Genomic DNA, 21,646 nt, shown 5'->3' on the forward strand with positions numbered 1-21,646 from the left:
TGCATAGAACCTTAGTGCAGATTCAAATTTTAGTTTAGATATAGTTTGGAATTCAGTTTTAAGTTTTAACTGATTTTATTTACCAAAGCAGGAGCAGATTGTCTTAGTAGACTAAATTTAGTGTGTTTTAATGATTTTCCCCATCTCTATGTTTTCAACCATGCTGTATGATAAATAAATATGTAATTACAGCTTTATAAACCACGCACACCCAGTGGAAAGTCGTGTCTGCATTCCTTAATATACTTATATGGGTTCAAAAGTCAGGTTGAGTAGAAGGAATAGAGAATTCATGGTCATTTAGCAACCAACCTACCCAACCCAGTAATGGACTATGGGGGTCAATGGGGTCGTAGTCAGATGAAGAGATTCGACCCGTTGGACGAGACTGAACTTGTTGTTAGTAACGATGTAACCAATTCTAGTGTATGGGTTGTGGAGTTGTTAGCTCAGAGTAGGAATCTGGTGGTAATATCTGCATTTCTTATAGAAAAAAAGTGTCAAGGGGAGGGTCAAAGGACAAGTTAAAATATCTGCTATTAAGCCGTTTCCTAACCTTAGAATTAAAAAAGGAAAAATATCCCCACTAGTAATCAAGGTCTAGTAATATCAGCATTCCCTGTCCTAAATGTCATACTCATTAATGGCAGCAAAACTGACTATTCTTTACAGAGAGGGAACATAAAGAGTTAGGTCCCTAACATAAATCCCCAATGCACGTTTCACGGCTTCACGAGGCTTCATCAGGGGGAATAAAATCAGGGGACTGGTTTGGTTGAGGATTCAGTGACTTTTATCCCTTCTATTATATATATATACGTATATAAAGCATTGAGGATTCCACTGAAAAAACATTTTTTTATCCACTCCTAACCTTGTCTGGCTTGGAATAATTTTAGTGAGGTTATAGATGAGCAAGTGTATATATAACATACCAGAGTATATTAAACAGTATATTAAACAGTTTATTGTACCCACCACTGCCGAATATCTACTAAACGATCATCAACCTAGTGATATGAACTGCCAAGTCTTTACTAACGCTGATATTCCCTGTTTTTTGGTAGAGGTAGCAGGCGAGTGGAAAGAATGCATTGTGCATCATAGCTAAATTAGAGTTATTGTGGGCTGTATAACTGTGATGTCAAAGATAAGTAGCCTTTTTTTGGTTTAAAGTAAAATAATACTTTATATCAGCTCGTCCACCTTATTTTCAACCTGGTTCATTCTCTCACCCAAGCTGTGCATCTCCTGTTTGCTTTTAGTTCATGCACATTTTCTGCAGTGGAGGAAATACAAGCAGACCCCACATCCCCATGGCTTCTGCGGTTGGGGGGGTCTCAGAGGCCTCTGCATCAAGGAGAGGTTTTTTCTTGATCGCAGTGTGATGTACCGAATAACTGCCTCTCTGCTTCGGTGCCTTGTTGGCTGCCATCCTGAGCAGGATTTTTAAATGGGGGGATAAACTGCTTTGGAGCCACTTTGTGTTCCCCTATATAACAAAGTGATCCTTAATCGGAGGTCTAACTCCATCTTTCCAATCCTTTCTAATCTTTGAATTAAGATTAAGTGCCTGATTGTAAAATCTAAAAGGAACAGACCTGTGAGAGATGCTATATAAGCTGTAATGGAGCACAGTCATGCTTTTATAGAAAAGGGTCCCCAAACTGTCCCCACAGAGTTGGAAGCAGAGCATTGTCCAAAATGTCTTGGTAATGTCTAGAGCATTAAGGGGCCCAACCCTGAAAACAGCCCCAGACCATTATCCCTCCTCCAAACTTTACAGTTGGCACAATGCAGTCAGACAGGTAACGTTCTCCTGGAATCCACCAAACCCAGACTCACCCATCAAACTGCCAGAGAGAAGCGTGATCCGTCACCCCACAGAACACGTTTCCACTGCTCCAGAGCCTAGTGGCGGCTGCTTTACACCACTAGATCTGGAGCTTGGCATTGTACTTGGTGATGTGAGGCTTGTATGTAGCTGCTCGGCCATGGAAACTCATTCCATGAAGCTCCCGCTGCACAGTTTTTGTGCTGATATTAATGTCAGTGGAAGTTTAGAACTCCTCAGCTCTGGAATATCAGCAGAGCGTTGGGGACTTTTATGTACCATGCGTACATGTCTTCTTCAGCTTCATGGCCGAGTTGCTGCTGTTCCTAAACGCTTCCACTTTTCAATAATACCGCATAATATCCTATGACAGTACCACGCTTAAATAAACGACTCAGAACGATAAATCAGAACGACACGCTTTTTCCAGAAATGTTTGTAAATGCAGATTGTATGGCCAAGTTGTATTTTATAGAGCTGCGGCACTGGGTCTAAAAAAACACCCGAATTCAATAATTAAGTGCTGCGTCCCAATACTTTTGTCCACACAGTGTACATATTTATATTAAATAATCATCTAATAGGAATAAAAGCCTTTCACATACACTCAGCCAAATGTTTTCCAATACAGTGGCAGACCAGGATCACGTGGGTACCGGGGGCATCACTGTTACAAGAGGTCCCCTTCAGAAATGTTTGCTAGACGCGGCCCGCAGCGCCGGTGCATTATTAATCCATCGGCTGCTCAGTGTGATCACTACATTTCTTTTCTAAAATTCTGGGAGCTTTTTTATTCCCCCATCGACATTCACAACACAATTCAGCCGAATAAAACAGAGGAGAAATAGTTGTTTATTTCCTTGTGCGCGCACACAGAGATCCACAGATAGACGTGTTGTTCAGTGAGTCATTTATTCCATTTAATTAATTTGATTAAATATCTCCTTAATTTCTGGCATCCAAAAGCCTGCTCTTGACGATAAACAGACGTATTAAAAAAAAACGTATTAGCACATAGTCAACGGTCAACTTTCAGACCATTCATGTTGCCCAAAATAGGGCACTTAATGGTTTAAGGAGTTTGGCATTTAGAATATGAGTGCGAAAAACATAGCCCGTTATGCGCACCGTGGTAGATAATCTGCTGATAAATTAGTTCGCTGAACAAAATGGCCTATCCACGGCCTATAAATTCTGTTCCCCCGCTTTGTGATCTGGAGGGGAACCTCCTTAGTTTTCAAGAATCAGCAATGTTCCTTTAGTAAAATCCTTGCTAACCCCCCCCCAGCTACATACGTAAAAGGAAGCTGTTATAGTTTCTTAACATGAGTGTGATTATTAAATATACGTATTTCAATATATTGTGCAATATTTCTATATGAACTGTTGCCGCCACAGCTTTTGGCATTAGCAAATGACTTTATTAAAACTATCTATAGTTAATGCTTTTTGTTACTCAATGGAATTGTTTTGGCAATATTTAGTTTGAAGGTTTACTGCATGGAAGTGGGCACTGGTGGCAGTCTGTGGCAAAGCCAGCGGTATTTAATGAATTTCCTGTTCTGAAGTTCTCTAGTCTTACAAAGGCGAACTAAATCAATCAGCGACAGACAGCAACTTAATCATAGGAGGAGATAACTTAACGGGGAGGGATAATCAGGCAGATCGTGAGAAAAAGACATACTTTCTTTAGGACTTTTTATTGCCCTTCTTTTATAATTCTCAATTTTAAACGACCATTTTTTGACAATGAAGAGGTTAATCTCTTGAAAAAACAAATTGTGCATCATTCCTTCTGTATGGAGGGATATATTACGCAGGATGGAGAACTGTGATTCAATGAGATTATCTCTGCCAGCTACTAAGAACGGCCCTGTTTAGTGGTAAATATCCAGAAATGAGTAATCGAGTGAATATACAGCTCGTCAGTTTAAAGGAACACACAAAAAAGTCGTGGTTTAATGGTTTAAACGTAATGTGATACAGAGCAGGGTGTCCGTACCGGCCCTAAAACCAGTGAAGGGATGATATCGAATGATACATCTTTATATACCACCATGGGGCATCTGGTCACTATAGAAACATAGAATTTGATGGCAAGTAAAATCTGTCCATTTTTCCATGACTCAAACCCCCAATCAGTCCTCGATCCTGTCCCTGATTCCGAATAGCTTTGTACCGATCCCATGTATGTTGAAATTATTGTATGAGCATCTACCACTTCTACTGGGAGGCTGTTTCATTTATCTACCACACTCTTTGTAAAGAACCTTCCACGCATTATATCAAAGCCTCTGACCATCTAGCTTTAGACTATGATCTCTTCTAGCATTTCTCCTTTCAAATAAAATCCTCTCCTCTCCATTGTTAAATCCCTTAGTATTTACCATATTTATCGGCGTATAACACGCACTTTTTTAACTAAAATTTGAAGCTGAAATACTACCTGCGTGTTATACGTCGATAAATCCTAGAGCCAGTGGCGGAACTACCGGGGTCGCAACTGCGACCGGGCCCTGGAGTTCTGCCAGTCAGGGGGGGCCCAAGGGGTGCCGAGCGGTTGCTGAAGACGACCGCTCGGCAACTCTCGGGCGCCCCTCACTGACAGAAATCCAGGACTCCTCTGCTGGCGGCCGCCGCCGCCTGCCTCAGCCTCAGCCGCCGCCGCCTGCCGCCTGCCTCAGCCGCCTGCCGCCAGCCTCAGCCGCCTGCCGCCAGCCTCCGCCGCCTGCCTCCGCCGCCTGCCGCCAGCCTCCGCCGCCTGCCGCCTGCCGCCTGCCGCCAGCCACCAGCCTCTGCCGCCTGCCTCAGCGCTTCAACTCTTGTGTTGGAAGCGTGAGGCGTTTGTCTCGGGTGCCGGCGCTCAGCAGTGAGCACCGGCACCCGAGACAAACGCCTCACGCTTCCAACACAGGAGTTGAAGGTAAGTGACCGGGGTGGGGTTAGGGAGAGAGAGGGGAGATCCTGAGAAGGGGGGTTAGGGTGTGTGTGTCTGAGTGTGTGTGTGTCTTACTGTGTGTGTGTGTCTTACTGTGTGTGTGTGGTTTCCCAGATAGCAGTGATTCTGATGGAGTTTTTTTTGTTCAGTTTTTTTGTTCAAAAATGGGGGTGCGTGTTATACGCCGATAAATACGGTAAATGTTTCTATCCCATCTCTCATCTCCCCTCCGCGCTCTACATATTAATATCCTTTAGTATTTCATAATAACTCTGTATCCTGCAAGCCATTCACCATTTTTGTAGCCCTCCTCTGAACTTTCTCCACTCTGTCAACATCCTTCTGAAGATGGGGTTGGGATCAGGCAGCTCTGCCCTGTTTGCCCCACGTTAAAGTCAGTGCTGGTTGTTTTATTTTATTTATATTTAATTTTATGGCATCTGATACATTCATTATTTTTACAAATATATAGAATGTGCAGGAATTCAAATAGAAGGCACAGCTATACCGAGACTTTTTCAGTGATTTTCAAGCCCGCTGGTAGCTATTTATGTAATTAAGGCAAATATAAATTTTTTTGGTATGGACCCATTTGCATTAATAAGTATGTAAGGGGATTATCTGAGAAGTCTGAAAGGTCACAATGTGATGGCTGGCAGAGAGATAATCGTGGACGCGATCCATGCCAGGCTAACAGGGGCTATAAGGAGAGAATTATATCGCATACAGGACAGATTTCAGAGTCATGCTGCCTTATACATTGGGGTCTGTATATATTTGCATTAAAAAAAATCCCTGGAGTCTATACCCCCCAACATACACACCCTGGAACCGGTAACAAACACAAGGGGCTTGTGTACTGTGGACTGATTAGCCAGGCACAGCGCTCACACACTCATCACGTTTGCTGTCTCCCTACTGTGATCATGCCACGGGCAGGAAGAGAACACGTGTAGCTCGGACTCTATGTACTATGATTCATGCAATTCACTCGCTCTGGGTTCTGGCACAAGGAAGGTTTTTAGATTGCTCTGCTCTCATGCCGGGCTCAAGAAACAACTCAACACCGTGCCCCACAAAGCATTGCTTCCGCGATATTTACTTGCTTATTATATCTGTTAATATGGAAAGGCCTCAGGTGATTATTATAACGATTATATTTTATGTATCTAGTACCAGCTAGAGTTGTGCATTCTCATACAAATTTTAATTTTAACAATATTTGGCAATTTGCCAAAACAAATGTCAGGCAACGAGGAGTGTGGGCAAATGAAATTAATCACAACAAAGCTGAAATCTCAGAACAAGAGCCTTCTATTAGTTTCCATTGTGATTGTTAAACATTAATATAAATATGTCCTCTCCCCGATATTCCAAAGTGAAAGGTCACAAAGTTCAAGTTAGGGCAAAATGACGACGCTTTTGATGACATCCTCTCCCCCAAATGGAGGTTCAGGGTGAGGACGTCCCCATGAGCCCCAATTTTAGTGGAAATTCCTGCGGGATATGTCCACGGAGATTTGGGTGAAGATAGAAGCAGATTGAAGATAGAAGAGGTAAATAGAAGAATGAAGAAGATCCGGAAGTCGTCGACAGAGCAGGTAGGAAAACATTTAGAGAGCATGAGAGAGTAAACAAGAGGCCTATTGCACATGTCTAGTAACTGATATCGCCAATATTACACCTATCATGCGCTTCTGATTCCTTTATGCACCCCCCCATTGTAACTGTGAAAACCAGCATGGGTCTTTATTTTTGTGAGGATAGTGAGCTGCGTGTGGTCTTTGAAAATGAAAGCACATCCGCCAATGTTTATCTATATCCGTATGGTGCAGATATTTGGCGATGTGTATTAAACCCTTTCTAATGAATAAGTTCTCTGTGGGAGGAAGAAACGTCGTAGGGATGCATCATCCGAGCAACATCCAGTCACCATTAATTCTAATGAGATAAAAGAGTTCCACGCATATCCTGATTCACACAAAAGTGAATAAAACTGTTGTAGTGGTGTCTATTGTACATTAATCTGGCAAGAAAATTGAAGCTGAGCTTTTGATTCCTTCTATCCCGGTGTTCTTCCATATTATACAGGGTGTGATGTAATACGTTATAGACATATGTACATAATTAATATCATTTGGATAATGATGGCAGAAAAGAACCTACTGGCCCATTTAGTCTGCTTTTTTTTTAATTATCTATTTTTCACCAGGCTGGATGGAGCTGTACATCTCGCTTGAGCATCAACTATATAATTTAAAGAAGGGGATTTAATGACTAAAGGAAAAGTTGCAGTTTCAGCTCCCTCACTTCACTATTTATTATGGAACATTAACAAATTTCCCCAGCAAAATGAGTGAGCTGACCCTGCATAATGCATAGTTCAATAGTTGAGGAAACACTGAAACCACAACTCTTTTATAAACTCTCCCATTAACTGTTCATTTAGTGAATAGATCCCATTAATATTGCTTTGTAGGCTGACTAGGTCCCGGACTGGCCAAGTGGCACACCGGTCAAATGCAGTGTGTGGCCACCAGCTGTATATGGCTGGCTGCATGCTACATACACATAAGAAGTTAGAACATAACATGCTGACATTCATGCTTATACACACATTTCCAAATAAACACTCATACTAACACTCACTCCCTCTGACACACAAACTTACACACCCATGCCAACACTTATACATACACACTCATGCTAACACACTTATACATACATACGTACATACTCATGCTAACACACACACACATTCACTCTGATACACATATATACATACTCCCTCCTCCAAGTGCAAAGATCATATATACCCAGTGGCGTAACTTCTAGTCCCCTAGTACCGGAGCAAAATTTTTAGAAAGGGACCTTACAGTCCTGTACCGCAACCGACAAAATCTCTAGATGCAGCCAACAAAACTCTTTTAAGGGATATGATTGCAGATATTTCTGAAAGATTAGCCCTGCTTTTCACTCCCAGTGTGGATCTGAGCAAGGAAGTTTACTTTCCAGTAATTATCTAGAACTTCTGGCAGTTTAGAGGAGTCACTGGAGGAATCTATTACCAGGAAGGCTGTTTGCATCCGTTTAGACAACAGCACTGTACTAGATTAATCAACCAAGATTAGGTACAAAACGCCATCATCTGGAGATCCTCTCAGGGAAGATGTATTGGGCAGAATAGCATCTAAAAAGCTGTCAGCAATTCCATCAGAAGGACTCTGAACCGCACAGCGGATTATTCGAGCAGGAATCCCATCATTCCAGAAGTTTTCCATAACCTCTGCAATCAGTGGGGAACCCAATTATAGACCTGACGGCGACTTAAATGCTTGAGTCTCAATATTTTGTTTTATTTCCCATTTGGGGACCCAGAAGCCTTGGATGCTCTCCCTCAGCCTTTGGATTTTCTTCTGAATCAGTAATTCGACATTGCAGCCTGGCCACCAAGGGATTGGTTGTTAGATATGTAAGAAACTCACTCCAGCCCTGCTTACTACTCCAGGTACTTCAGGACCTACTAATTCAAGGCCCTCTGTATCATCCTAATCTGGGAATGCTAAAGCCAGGGGTTGTACCTTAGGTGGAAGAGTCTTGCAAGCTGCTGTATAACGCACACTTTCATCTTTGGAAGACCTCGTGTGAGGGCTGCCAAAAATGCCTAGGAAAATGTGAATTCTTACCTGGGAATTTCTTTTCCTAGCACATCCTTATGCAGCACTCTTTTTTCCCACCCAAAAAAGTTTTTTGTTTGTACATTTGTGTTCTCTTTGATTACAAAAGATAAGTAGCGTACTTTTAAAATTAAAGGTTAGATTCTTCCTGTCCTGTCTTGGTGGGTGAAGTCTTTGTCCTGTGAGTGCTGCCTGAAGAAGCCCTAGAAAAATTGAGTTTTGAGGTAAGGATTCACATTTTTGACAATATGACTCCTAGAATAGAAATGGGAAATGGGTAGATGAATTAGAACATTTTAAACCAAGAGAGGAGATTTAAAGAAATGTGAATAGACACAACATATTATCAGTAGAAACATTCTGATCACAGAGGGATGCAAATTTAGTCCTTTCCATATCCATCGTCCTGGCATACAAAGAGTTATCCAGAAAAAGTACAACCGTCCCCAGAGAGACCCAAAGAAGTTATTGTTGGTTTATGGCCTACAGAGCTCAGTTGTAATTATCCAGTTTCCGTGCCTCTGCCCATAACGCTATCATGACACTGCGGCATCAACAGATTCCTGCCTTGTTACCATGGTAACAGATTATTAGCACAATAACATAGTGTTGGTGTTGATTTATGTTTTAATATTAGGATGTAATACTAAATATATTGTCCCTAATATAGCCTGATACTGCTTTCTTCAAAGTACTAGGCCCATAAATAATAGATTATGTTCCACGTTTAATGCTGCTGTATTGTAAAGTGGTCTACAAGGTCCTTTATGAACATTTTACATAAAGAATTTAGTGTAATTTTTTTTTCCCTTTTCCAACAATGGGCTACCCTGATGGAGTAGAGCATGGAACGCGTTAAAAGTATTAAATTAACTCTTTTTTGGCTTATGTCTCAATCTTCTCTTGGGGCAGCCACCTTAAGCATGGATGGGTGATGGGTGATGGAAAAGAGCCACTGTGGCCATTGGCCATTGTCTGAATATGCACAGGCTTAGATTAGACTTTTATATATGTATATATTTTTTATTATCATTATATTTTTTTTGCAGCGCGCGACCAAGAACTACAAGACCCGACCTCAGGATCAGTAATCATGTGCCCTACCAGCCACCAGTGTGCCAGATGCCTCTTGATTTAGAAAGGGCAGAATCTACTTGTGCTTCATTAAATTAATATTAAAATTATAAAATACTTATTGCTGGCATCAGTTCTTTGTAATCGGGTTCCTCTAATAGCCATAATCTAGTGTTGTTTTTTTTTGTTTTCTTTGCAGAATTTCATAGTCACGCTATTGCATGAAGTACCAGGTTGCTACTCATTCTTGCTTCCGGTCGACATTGACTCACAGCACAGATGTCCCTGGCACAGTTGACACACGTCAAAGAATAGCCCTGACATAAAACCACTGGGAGCTGCAGCTCAGGAAATGAAGAACCCGTAACGGAACGTTCTACCCAGTATGCCAATTAAGCATACTTTGGCACTTAACCCCTTTCGGTGCTAGAAATGCATGAGACATCTTGCGACGTGTTGCTATTCACAGTTACACTGAAAAGGTTAAAAAAAAAAAAGTGTTGTTATTTTAACTGTCACTAAAATCAAGTATTTAGCTAATATTCAAGGAACCGAATCTCCCAGAGGGTATTAGTTTTCTGACAAGTAATAAGCTACGCAGTACACACTGGATATGGATTTGCATCTTATTCATTCTTTAGCTTTACATAAAACACAGACTTTTCTCAGCATGGATTTAAGTGGGTTTTGTTTTATCTGAGCCTTTTCACACAAAGAAGCACTGCAAAGCAAATTGATGTTATCTTCACCTTGTAGTAATATTTAGGGAACAAATAGTCATCAACACAGTTAGTTCTGCTTAGATTTTCCAAAACAGATGGTACCAGATCACGCAGTTTTGGGCAGTCGCTCAGTTTTACCTACACCTAGGTTCCTTGCTTGATGTCGCTTCTAGAGAGCGTGACCAGTGCAGTCACACCGCGTACCATGTGGAGTAGAGTGATCATGTAGCGGCCCAAACATGGGCCAGACATTGCTGGACTTTGCAGTGTTAAATTAGCTAAAACAGCCTCTCAACTTCCGCGAACAACTTGGTCTCCCCCATGTCAACAGCACCCAGCATAGCTGGTTCTTCTCTGGCGGATACAACAGAACATCATTCGCACCGACAGGCCCGGACTGGGACAAAAAATAGGCCCGGGCATTTAAGCCTGAGCAGCCCATATTTATTTATTTATTTATTGATAAAGCCCACCCTTCATGTGCCACCTTTGCATTTAATCATTCACACAAATCATTAACACATTCATTAATGCAGTCTCACAAATCATTCAAGCAATTCATCCTCACATGAATTCATTAATTGTCATACGCATTCACACAATTCATCCACACATTTATTCATTCATTCTCATACGCATTCACACTACCCCCTCTCTTCATCTTATCTGCCCCTTTTCACTATGTAACCCCCTTCCCCACTTCTCAATATGTAGCGCCTTTATCTATCCCCTCCCCCTTTCTCACTATCTAACCCCCCTCTGCCCCTTCTCACTGCACCCACCTCCCTCACCCTACTTACCTTGTTGCCGAAGCAAGCAGCAACTGCGACCGCGCCTGTGGCAGGGCAGGATTGACTTAGGGGCTGATGGAGCTGCAGCTCCAGGCCCCCACCTTAAAATAGGCCCACTCAGGACCGGACTGACTGGTACTATATGGCCGCATTAACACAGAGCCCCTTAAGCCCGCCGCAACTACCCCCTCCTAACTATCTACCCTCTCCCTCTTTGAAGTTCACTTACCTTTCAGGAGTCCTGTGGTGGGGGTGCAAGGCCTCTGTCTCCCAGCTCTGCCACTGTATGGAACAGTATAGAGTGATGGGAGTTATGATGTACTTTTAGAGCATAATTAGATCATGAAAAAAGACATTGGAAATGGTACAGCATAACACCCATCACTCTCACGCATTTATCAATCCACACATATACCAATCCACACACATATACACCAATCCACACGTATACATACCAATCCACTCGTATACATATCAATCCACACGTATACACCAATCCACACGTATACACCAATCCACACGTATATACTAATCCACACATATACCAATCCACACACATATACCAATCCACACACATATACACCAATCCACACACATATACACCAATCCACACACATATACACCAATCCACACACATATACACCAATCCACACACATATACACCAATCCACACATATACACCAATCCACACATATACACCAATCCACACATATACACCAATCCACACATATACACCAATCCACACATATATACCAATCCACACATATGTACTAATCCACACGTATACCAATCCACACATATATACCAATCCACACACATATACCAATCCACACACATATACCAATCCACACATATACACCAATCCTCACATATATACCAATCCACACACATACACTAATCCACACGTATATACCAATCCACACATATACACCAATCCTCACATATATACCAATCAGGCCCGGACTGGCCATCGGGCACACCGGGCATTTGCCCGGTGGGCCGGGCCACGGCAGGGCCGCACTGACTTAGGGGCTGATGGAGCTGTAGCTCCAGGCCCCTACCCTACCTACGGCCGCATTAACGCAGGGCATAAGGGGCACCTGCCCCTTAAGCCCGCCGCAACTGCGACCGGGTCCGCCACTCTAAGGGGCCGGGAAGTCCCCACCAAGGCCGGCCTTACGGGTCTGCGGCCGCACAGAGTTTAAATTAAAACATCGGGGTTTTTTTTTTTTAACTTTATTTAACATCCTCCATGTTAAATAAAGTTTTTTTAAGTTGAAAAAAAAAACCCCGATGTTTTAATTTAAACCCTGTACGGCCGCAGACCCCTAAGGCCGGCCCTGGTGGGGGCTTCCCGGCCCCTTAGGGCAGGGCCGACCTTTGGGGTGTGCGACCACCCTCCAGGGGGCGGGGGCGGCGGCGGCGGGGGGCGGTCCGCACTGGGTGCCGCCAACTTGCGGCACCCGGCACCCCTCCAGAGACGGACAGTAATGTCCGCCGCTGGAGGAGCAGGCTCGCAAGGGAGGGGTATCGGAGGTCTTTGACAGACCTCCGGTTCCCTTGAGTGATTTTAAGCCGGGTTCAACCCGGCTTAAAATCACTCAAGGGAGCCGGAGGTCTGTTAAAGACCTCCGATACCGCTCCCTTGTGATCCACGCGGCAACAGCTGCTGTGCGCCGGGGTTTGTTGTCAGATCCCGGCGCACAGCACTGAAGCCGCGCCCACCGCTGTCCGTGCCCTCTGACCCGGAAGAAGACAGAGAAGACAGAAGAACTGAAGAAGAGGAAAAGAAGCTGAAAGAAGAAAGGAAAGGTAGGAAAGCATTAAGTGAGAGTGGCTTGGTGTATATGTGTGGCTTGGTGTATATGTGTGGCTTGGTGTATATGTGTGGATTGGTGTATATGTGTGGATTGGTGTATATGTGTGGATTGGTATATATGTGTGGCTTGGTGTATATGTGTGGCTTGGTATATATGTGTGGATTGGTATATGTGTGTGGATTGGTATACGTCTGGATTAGTGTATGTGTGTGGATTGGTATATATGTGTGGATTGGTATATATGTGAGGATTGGTGTATATGTGTGGATTGGTGTATATGTGTGGATTGGTGTATATGTGAGGATTGGTGTATATGTGTGGATTGGTATATACGTGTGGATTAGTGTATGTGTGTGGATTGGTATATATGTGAGGATTGGTGTATATGTGTGGATTGGTATATGTGTGTGGATTGGTATATGTGTGTGGATTAGTACATATGTGTGGATTAGTACATATGTGTGGATTGGTACATATGTGTGGATTGGTATATATGTGTGGATTGGTATATATGTGTGGATTGGTGTATATGTGTGGATTGGTGTATATGTGTGGATTGGTGTATATGTGTGGATTGGTGTATATGTGTGGATTGATATGTGTGTGGATTGGTATATGTGTGTGGATTGGTATATATGTGAGGATTGGTGTATATGTGTGGATTGGTATATACGTGTGGATTAGTGTATGTGTGTGGATTGGTATATATGTGAGGATTGGTGTATATGTGTGGATTGGTATATGTGTGTGGATTGGTATATGTGTGTGGATTGGTATATATGTGTGGATTGGTATACGTGTGGATTAGTACATATGTGTGGATTGGTATATATGTGTGGATTGGTGTATATGTGTGGATTGGTGTATATGTGTGGATTGGTGTATATGTGTGGATTGGTGTATATGTGTGGATTGGTGTATATGTGTGTGGATTGGTGTATATGTGTGTGGATTGGTGTATATGTGTGTGGATTGGTGTATATGTGTGTGGATTGGTGTATATGTGTGTGGATTGGTATATGTGTGTGGATTGGTATATGTGTGGATTAGTATATACGTGTGGATTGGTGTATACGTGTGGATTGGTGTATACGTGTGGATTGATATGTATACGAGTGGATTGGTATGTATACGTGTGGATTGGTGTATATGTGTGTGGATTGGTATATGTGTGGATTGATAAATGCGTGAGAGTGATGGGTGTTATGCTGTACCATTTCCAATGTCTTTTTTCATGATCTAATTATGCTCTAAAAGTACATCATAACTCCCATCACTCTATACTGTTCCATACAGTGGCAGAGCTGGGAGACAGAGGCCTTGCACCCCCACCACAGGACTCCTGAAAGGTAAGTGAACTTCAAAGAGGGAGAGGGTAGATAGTTAGGAGGGGGTAGTTGCGGCGGGCTTAAGGGGCTCTGTGTTAATGCGGCCATATAGTACCAGTCAGTCCGGTCCTGAGTGGGCCTATTTTAAGGTGGGGGCCTGGAGCTGCAGCTCCATCAGCCCCTAAGTCAATCCTGCCCTGCCACAGGCGCGGTCGCAGTTGCTGCTTGCTTCGGCAACAAGGTAAGTAGGGTGAGGGAGGTGGGTGCAGTGAGAAGGGGCAGAGGGGGGTTAGATAGTGAGAAAGGGGGAGGGGATAGATAAAGGCGCTACATATTGAGAAGTGGGGAAGGGGGTTACATAGTGAAAAGGGGCAGATAAGATGAAGAGAGGGGGTAGTGTGAATGCGTATGAGAATGAATGAATAAATGTGTGGATGAATTGTGTGAATGCGTATGACAATTAATGAATTCATGTGAGGATGAATTGCTTGAATGATTTGTGAGACTGCATTAATGAATGTGTTAATGATTTGTGTGAATGATTAAATGCAAAGGTGGCACATGAAGGGTGGGCTTTATCAATAAATAAATAAATAAATAAATATGGGCTGCTCAGGCTTAAATGCCCGGGCCTATTTTTTGTCCCAGTCCGGGCCTGATACCAATCCACACACATATACCAATCCACACACATATCAATCCACACATATACACCAATCCACACATATACACCAATCCACACATATACACCAATCCACACATATACACCAATCCACACATATATACCAATCCACACATATATACCAATCCACACATATGTACCAATCCACACATATGTACTAATCCACACATATGTACTAATCCACACACATATACCAATCCACACACATATACCAATCCACACATATACACCAATCCTCACATATATACCAATCCACACACATACACTAATCCACACGTATATACCAATCCACACATATACACCAATCCTCACATATACACCAATCCACACATATACACCAATCCACACATATACACCAATCCTCACATATATACCAATCCACACATATATACCAATCCACACACATACACTAATCCAGACGTATACCAATCCACACACATATACCAATCCACACATATATACCAAGCCACACATATACACCAAGCCACACATATATACCAATCCACACATATACACCAATCCACACATATACACCAATCCACACATATACACCAAGCCACACATATACACCAAGCCACACATATACACCAAGCCACTCTCACTTAATGCTTTCCTACCTTTCCTTTCTTCTTTCAGCTTCTTTTCCTCTTCTTCAGTTCTTCTGTCTTCTCTGTCTTCTTCCGGGTCAGAGGGCACGGACAGCGGTGGGCGCGGCTTCAGTGCTGTGCGCCGGGATCTGACAACAAACCCCGGCGCACAGCAGCTGTTGCCGCGTGGATCACAAGGGAGCGGTATCGGAGGTCTTTAACAGACCTCCGGCTCCCTTGAGTGATTTTAAGCCGGGTTGAACCCGGCTTAAAATCACTCAAGGGAACCGGAGGTCTGTCAAAGACCTCCGATACCCCTCCCTTGCGAGCCTGCTCCTCCAGCGGCGGACATTACTGTCCGTCTCTGGAGGGGTGCCGGGTGCCGCAAGTTGGCGGCACCCAGTGCGGACCGCCCCCCGCCGCCGCCGCCCCCGCCCCCTGGAGGGTGGTCGCACACCCCAAAGGTCGGCCCTGCCCTAAGGGGCCGGGAAGCCCCCACCAGGGCCGGCCTTAGGGGTCTGCGGCCGTACAGGGTTTAAATTAAAACATCGGGGTTTTTTTTTTCAACTTAAAAAAACTTTATTTAACATGGAGGATGTTAAATAAAGTTAAAAAAAAAAAACCCCGATGTTTTAATTTAAACTCTGTGCGGCCGCAGACCCGTAAGGCCGGCCTTGGTGGGGACTTCCCGGCCCCTTAGAGTGGCGGACCCGGTCGCAGTTGCGGCGGGCTTAAGGGGCAGGTGCCCCTTATGCCCTGCGTTAATGCGGCCGTAGGTAGGGTAGGGGCCTGGAGCTACAGCTCCATCAGCCCCTAAGTCAGTGCGGCCCTGCCGTGGCCCGGCCCACCGGGCAAATGCCCGGTGTGCCCGATGGCCAGTCCGGGCCTGCGCACCGAACACCGTTATGTCAAGAGGGAATTCTGTCAATATATATAGAGGTCCTGCGGAGTCTGTATGGAATAAAAGCGGCCGGGGTCACTCATGATACCCCTGCAACAGATCCCATACTTAGAAACAATAGCTTTTATCGTACGCATTGCGTTGGATGTAGTAAGTGTAAGCTCTTGTTTCTCAGGTAAGTATGACTGGTCGTGCGTTTAATGCATATTAAATAAAAATATATATTTACAGGCCCTTAAATAGCATTTAATGGCATATAAGAACCATATGGCACATCTAGCCTGCCCATTTTACCACCTATAGGGATATGTATGGAGGGCAATTCTGAAGCACAGTGAAGATATCATCAAGAGCATTCCATCTGTTGCTATAGCGATGCCTCCATTTGTGACTCTTTGTGCAAGAACTGCTGTACAAAACACCCGATTTTTCAGTTTTGACAGTTTTTAGTTAATAAGGGGAGATCTGGCTATAGTTGGTTTCGTGTTCTTTCAAGCGAGGATGCTGGCTGATGGAGCTTGGAATATTTTGTATATTCTTTCTTTCAATTACAGAGCATGAGAAACAAGATCTGGATGTGCAAACAAATCAACAATGAGAAGCGTCCTTCCCCAAAATAGGCTTCAGATAGTCACAGAGCCTTCTTCAGAAATGTGAATCAAATGCATACAAAACAAACGACAAATGGACAAAAGAAAGAACACACAGAATAAAAGACAATAAAGTGACTCAGGTATGTCATACAAAATTTCCTGTTAAGTCTTGTGTATCACACACACATATTGTATATATATATATATATATATATATATATACCGTATATATATATACAAACATACTGTATATGATAAAGCTCTAGAAAACCTATAGATGGGGCATGCTGGGTAGAGTTCACAAGGACCAAGTTATTCATGGGAAAGAAGAAGGGATAGTTGGAAAGCAATCATGGGGATAAATAAAGTATGTTGGATTAAGTTTTTCAAACAGCAAGCAATATTGTCAGGAATGTCAGCATTAATATGGCAGGAATAGTGAGTTAAAAGCAAACCCTCACTTTATTTAGGCCCCTAGTCCTACAAATAAATGACCAACAGCTATGGGAAGATGGTCCACAAGCGTATGCAACATAGGCGTTTTTCACACTACGTGCTTTGCCAAAAGCCTCCCACCAATATTAAGTTATTCCCCTAGAGTTCTAACTTTCTAGAAAGCCTAAGAATGTCACGCACTAGTAAATTGAGTTCAGTATCATTAATTGTGGCTAGAATCAGGGACGTTGGAGACAATAGAAGTTTAGACCAAAAGTAATCGTTTCGGAAGCAGTTTATTTTCATAGGACAGTGGTTGATTTGGAATAAAAACGTCCATGTGACTTTGGGCCCCCCTTTATTAAATATTACAGATAGAACATGAAACTGATTCCACCGTGGTTGTAGATTGGTAGGCCCACCAACAATATCGGAATAGACAGTTGTCCAGAGAGCTTCTGTTTTTTATGTGCTTATGCCATCAACCCTTGAATCTTCTCTATCTTTTAGGGTATGGTGGACAGCATCACTTGTTCCTTGGGGGCACACGTGGTCTAACCGTCACAACATGTTTAGAGAAAAAGGCCATTTGCTATCATTTACACTGTGACCTGATCCTTTCTGTGATTTCCTGAATATGCATTAAGCTGCTGTGATAATTCTCCATGTACAATTATGAAGAAAGGCAACATTGTACTTATTATTTCTGGATAGGATTTGGGCTTTTAACTAGGAATATTGTTCCTAATGTATCAGTTATAAAACTGTAAGGCTCAACAAAATAGAACCGCACCTTTAAATGCCCAAACGCTTGATACAAACCTTTGATATGAAATTTGGCTTCATTCATAGTTTAAATAATGCATGATTTTCATGTGACAAAAAATTGTTATTGTCAGCGAAACTAATCTTCTTAAATATTTCACGTGAATATTTGACAGTTGAACTACTATTTTGTCCGTACGTGGAACGGTAATGTATGATTCACCGTATCCCTGTTGGAATTATTATGTTCATGTACGTATCAATGAACTCCAGTTCTTCTTGCGGATCAGATTGTGCTATGTCAGCAATTTATTTCATTATCTTAACTACACTGGAAAATGCTACAATTTGTGCCCTTTACCATAGCAGCGATTCCCACACATTATATTACTCATTTCTCTTAAACTCAAATAGCAATTTGCCTTAAATATAACTCAAGCCCTATTAGATGGGAAGACATCTGGAACATAAGAACTCATCAATGGTGACACTCCCTACAGAGGGAAAGGCACTTCTTATGATATGGCATAATATATAAGAAAAGGTGTACATAATATATAAGAAAAGGTGTACATAATATATAAGAAAAGGTTATATACAGCTTCCAGGTACTTTATCTGGAGAGAGAAATGTCCCAAATTGGCCTCCAAATCTTTGCAACACACAAAACAGCATCTAGGACTCAATTTACCAAATTTCAAGTCTTATAACATGGCGGCACTGGATCAACAATTCACCGACCGCTTTGCAGTGCAGGCTATTGATTTCTACAAATACAAGGTTTTATAGGCCATCAGACGTCCCACTTTACAGACACGGATTGGTACAGATTATTAGAAGACAGAACAGGGGCCAAGTTGACGGGAAATACTAGTACCAGCACTCTTTATAAAATGATCCACCATACACAAGGTACAGGGTATTACCGCCTGGTTATCACTTTTTCCACATCTTCAATATGAGGATCTTTGAAAGGCGTTTTATCCACGTGTAGGGTCTTATCTAGAAATACATCACCAAACAGCACACCAGGCCTACTTATCCCCCCCATAGGTAATTTAAAAAGGGTATCATCCAGGTGGATGAATGCCCAAAATGTACCACAATTTCTGCTACTGTCCACCCATTAAAATCTCTTGGGATGGTTTAGAACGGTTTATGCGTGCTCTGGGGTTCCAGAGATATATGATCACGCCAGCAATGGCCATACTTGGTTGTTTGGGGTGACTGCCCTTCTTTTATGTAATACATTCTGTTTACTTGAATGCTTCTCCGTTGCTTTATTCGAGAATGAAGACTGGTGGAGTGTGACATCTCATATTGGATACAGAAGCCTGAGAGGTCTGATCAAAAGCGCTTGATATAGTGAGCAGTATACTGCTGACTAAAGAGTGAGAGCAATACATCTTTTATTAATATATGCCTATTTTTTTTATATAGACTACACTGCACTAGACACTTTGTTTTTGTTCCTTGTGAGGTTCTGATCCTCTGTGAAGGAAAACTGATCTTGCTACATAAGCTGACATTAATTTGGAGTGTTTTCTTTATATTTTGTCCAGGTGTTTGACATTATTTATTGAGCATACTTTTAGCGCACATCTTTATTTTTCCATTTTGTACTTTTTTCTCCTAGTTGTGCTGGGGCACCAGTGAAGTTTGTGCTGCTTTTATACACGGCCGCAGTGTGTATGCCTCTGTTTTATGGAAATGTTTATGCTGCAAAATGCACATTTATTTGCCACAACACTCTGGCTTCATGTATGGCTTCAGCTTGGGTTAAAAATGCCTCTTAGTGCCCAAAATCCGGCTACTAAAGGCTACTTAACTGCAGTGTACATTGGATCTACTGCAGGTAAATCACATTGTGCAAAAATGAGCTAAGGGACAACCATTTATGTACTTTATGTACATTCCGAACAAAACTTATGTGGCTGCGTATATATAGAGGCGGGAGCCACACATGTCATTTAGGGGCGGCTGGCCTTAAAGTGCCAGTGCCGGCTAGTCATGTCACATATGTATAAAGGAGTTATAGAAAAGCTTTCTTTATCCCAGATGCAGTCGCTGTATTTGAGATGGACTGTCACTTTAACTTTGAAACTCAAGAATCAATAATGTGACTGAACGTGTATGTGCCAAGAAAGGGGTTCTTTGAAAGGTTACACAGTTACGGACATGGCCTTTCTACTTGGAATTGGTAGCATGTCTGATTAGCAGACCCACTTGCAGGATTCAGCGGGGGGGATGATAGCAATGAGCTCATGCCACCATCGTTCTGGATAAGGGATATAGAATTGCAAACTGATATCACAGCACGGAGCAACCATCCCCCACCCGATGGGCTCTAAAGCTTGTTATTGTCACCGTGAGCGTTCTGCAGCCTCCTAGATGAAGAAAGAAGTAATGGGCCTGGGGGGGCATTCAACATTTGATTAACTCATTCACTATCTTTACTTGACTTTGACAGTATGAGAAAGTGTATAGATCCTACATTTTACAGACTTTTAAGTCAACAATATGTATGTTTTTCTGTATGTTAATTAGACTTACATACAAAGTCCAAAATAATTGTTTTAATAATTAGTTTTCAGGCAAGAATTTTTTATTTTTTTTTATATTTAGAAACAAAATGGTTGGATGAGTTTGGTGTGGAAGAACTTGACCGGCCGAACTTGACCGGCCGAACCTGACCTCAACCCCATCAAACACCTTTGGGATGAACTGGAATAGAGATTGGGAGGTCAGATCCAACATCAGTGCCTGACCTCACAAATGCTTTACTGGATCGATTGGCATCCCACAGAAACACCCAAAATCTAATGGAAAGCCTTCTCAGAAGAGAGGAAGCTGTTATAGTTGCAAAGAAGGATCAATGTCTATGTATTTAGAATGAGATGTCATAAAAGTCCCTGTTGGTGTAATGGTCAGGTGTCCCAGTACTTTTGTCCATATATTGTATATTTCACATTGCAATGATTAACTATAGCATTTTCTTCCTTAGCTTTTCTTTGCAACCAGTCCTTCATTGTTTCCTGTGGGGTTTGCATTTGCGAGTACTTAAAAAGTAGCAACTGTTAGATTTGTTGGCCTCTGAATGCTTAACACGCGTACCCACTTTGAACCTTAACCACAATTTCTGGGAATACTGCCAACATTTTAGAATAAACTGTCCCAGAAAATGTGTGAGAGGGAGAGATAAATCTATAACATGCAAATAATGAAAAAATTCAACAACATTTCGGCGGTTTTGGATTCATTTTTATTAGTTTCATCTGGGATGTTTTCAGAGATTCCTACAAATTGTTAAAAACAAGTTTGTATGAATTTGAATGCACAAGTATAATTTAATGTATTTAACTAAAAAGGGACATATGTCAAGTTTTCCACTTAAGGCGCATAGACAGACAATATCACCCCAGGACACGTTCAGTAATAAATGTCACTCAATCTTTTGTCTGAAACATACGTTAATATGCAGTTTTAATTTTGTGCTTTC

This window comes from Spea bombifrons, chromosome 5 (assembly GCF_027358695.1).
Source record: "Spea bombifrons isolate aSpeBom1 chromosome 5, aSpeBom1.2.pri, whole genome shotgun sequence".
Taxonomy (NCBI): domain Eukaryota; kingdom Metazoa; phylum Chordata; class Amphibia; order Anura; family Pelobatidae; genus Spea; species Spea bombifrons.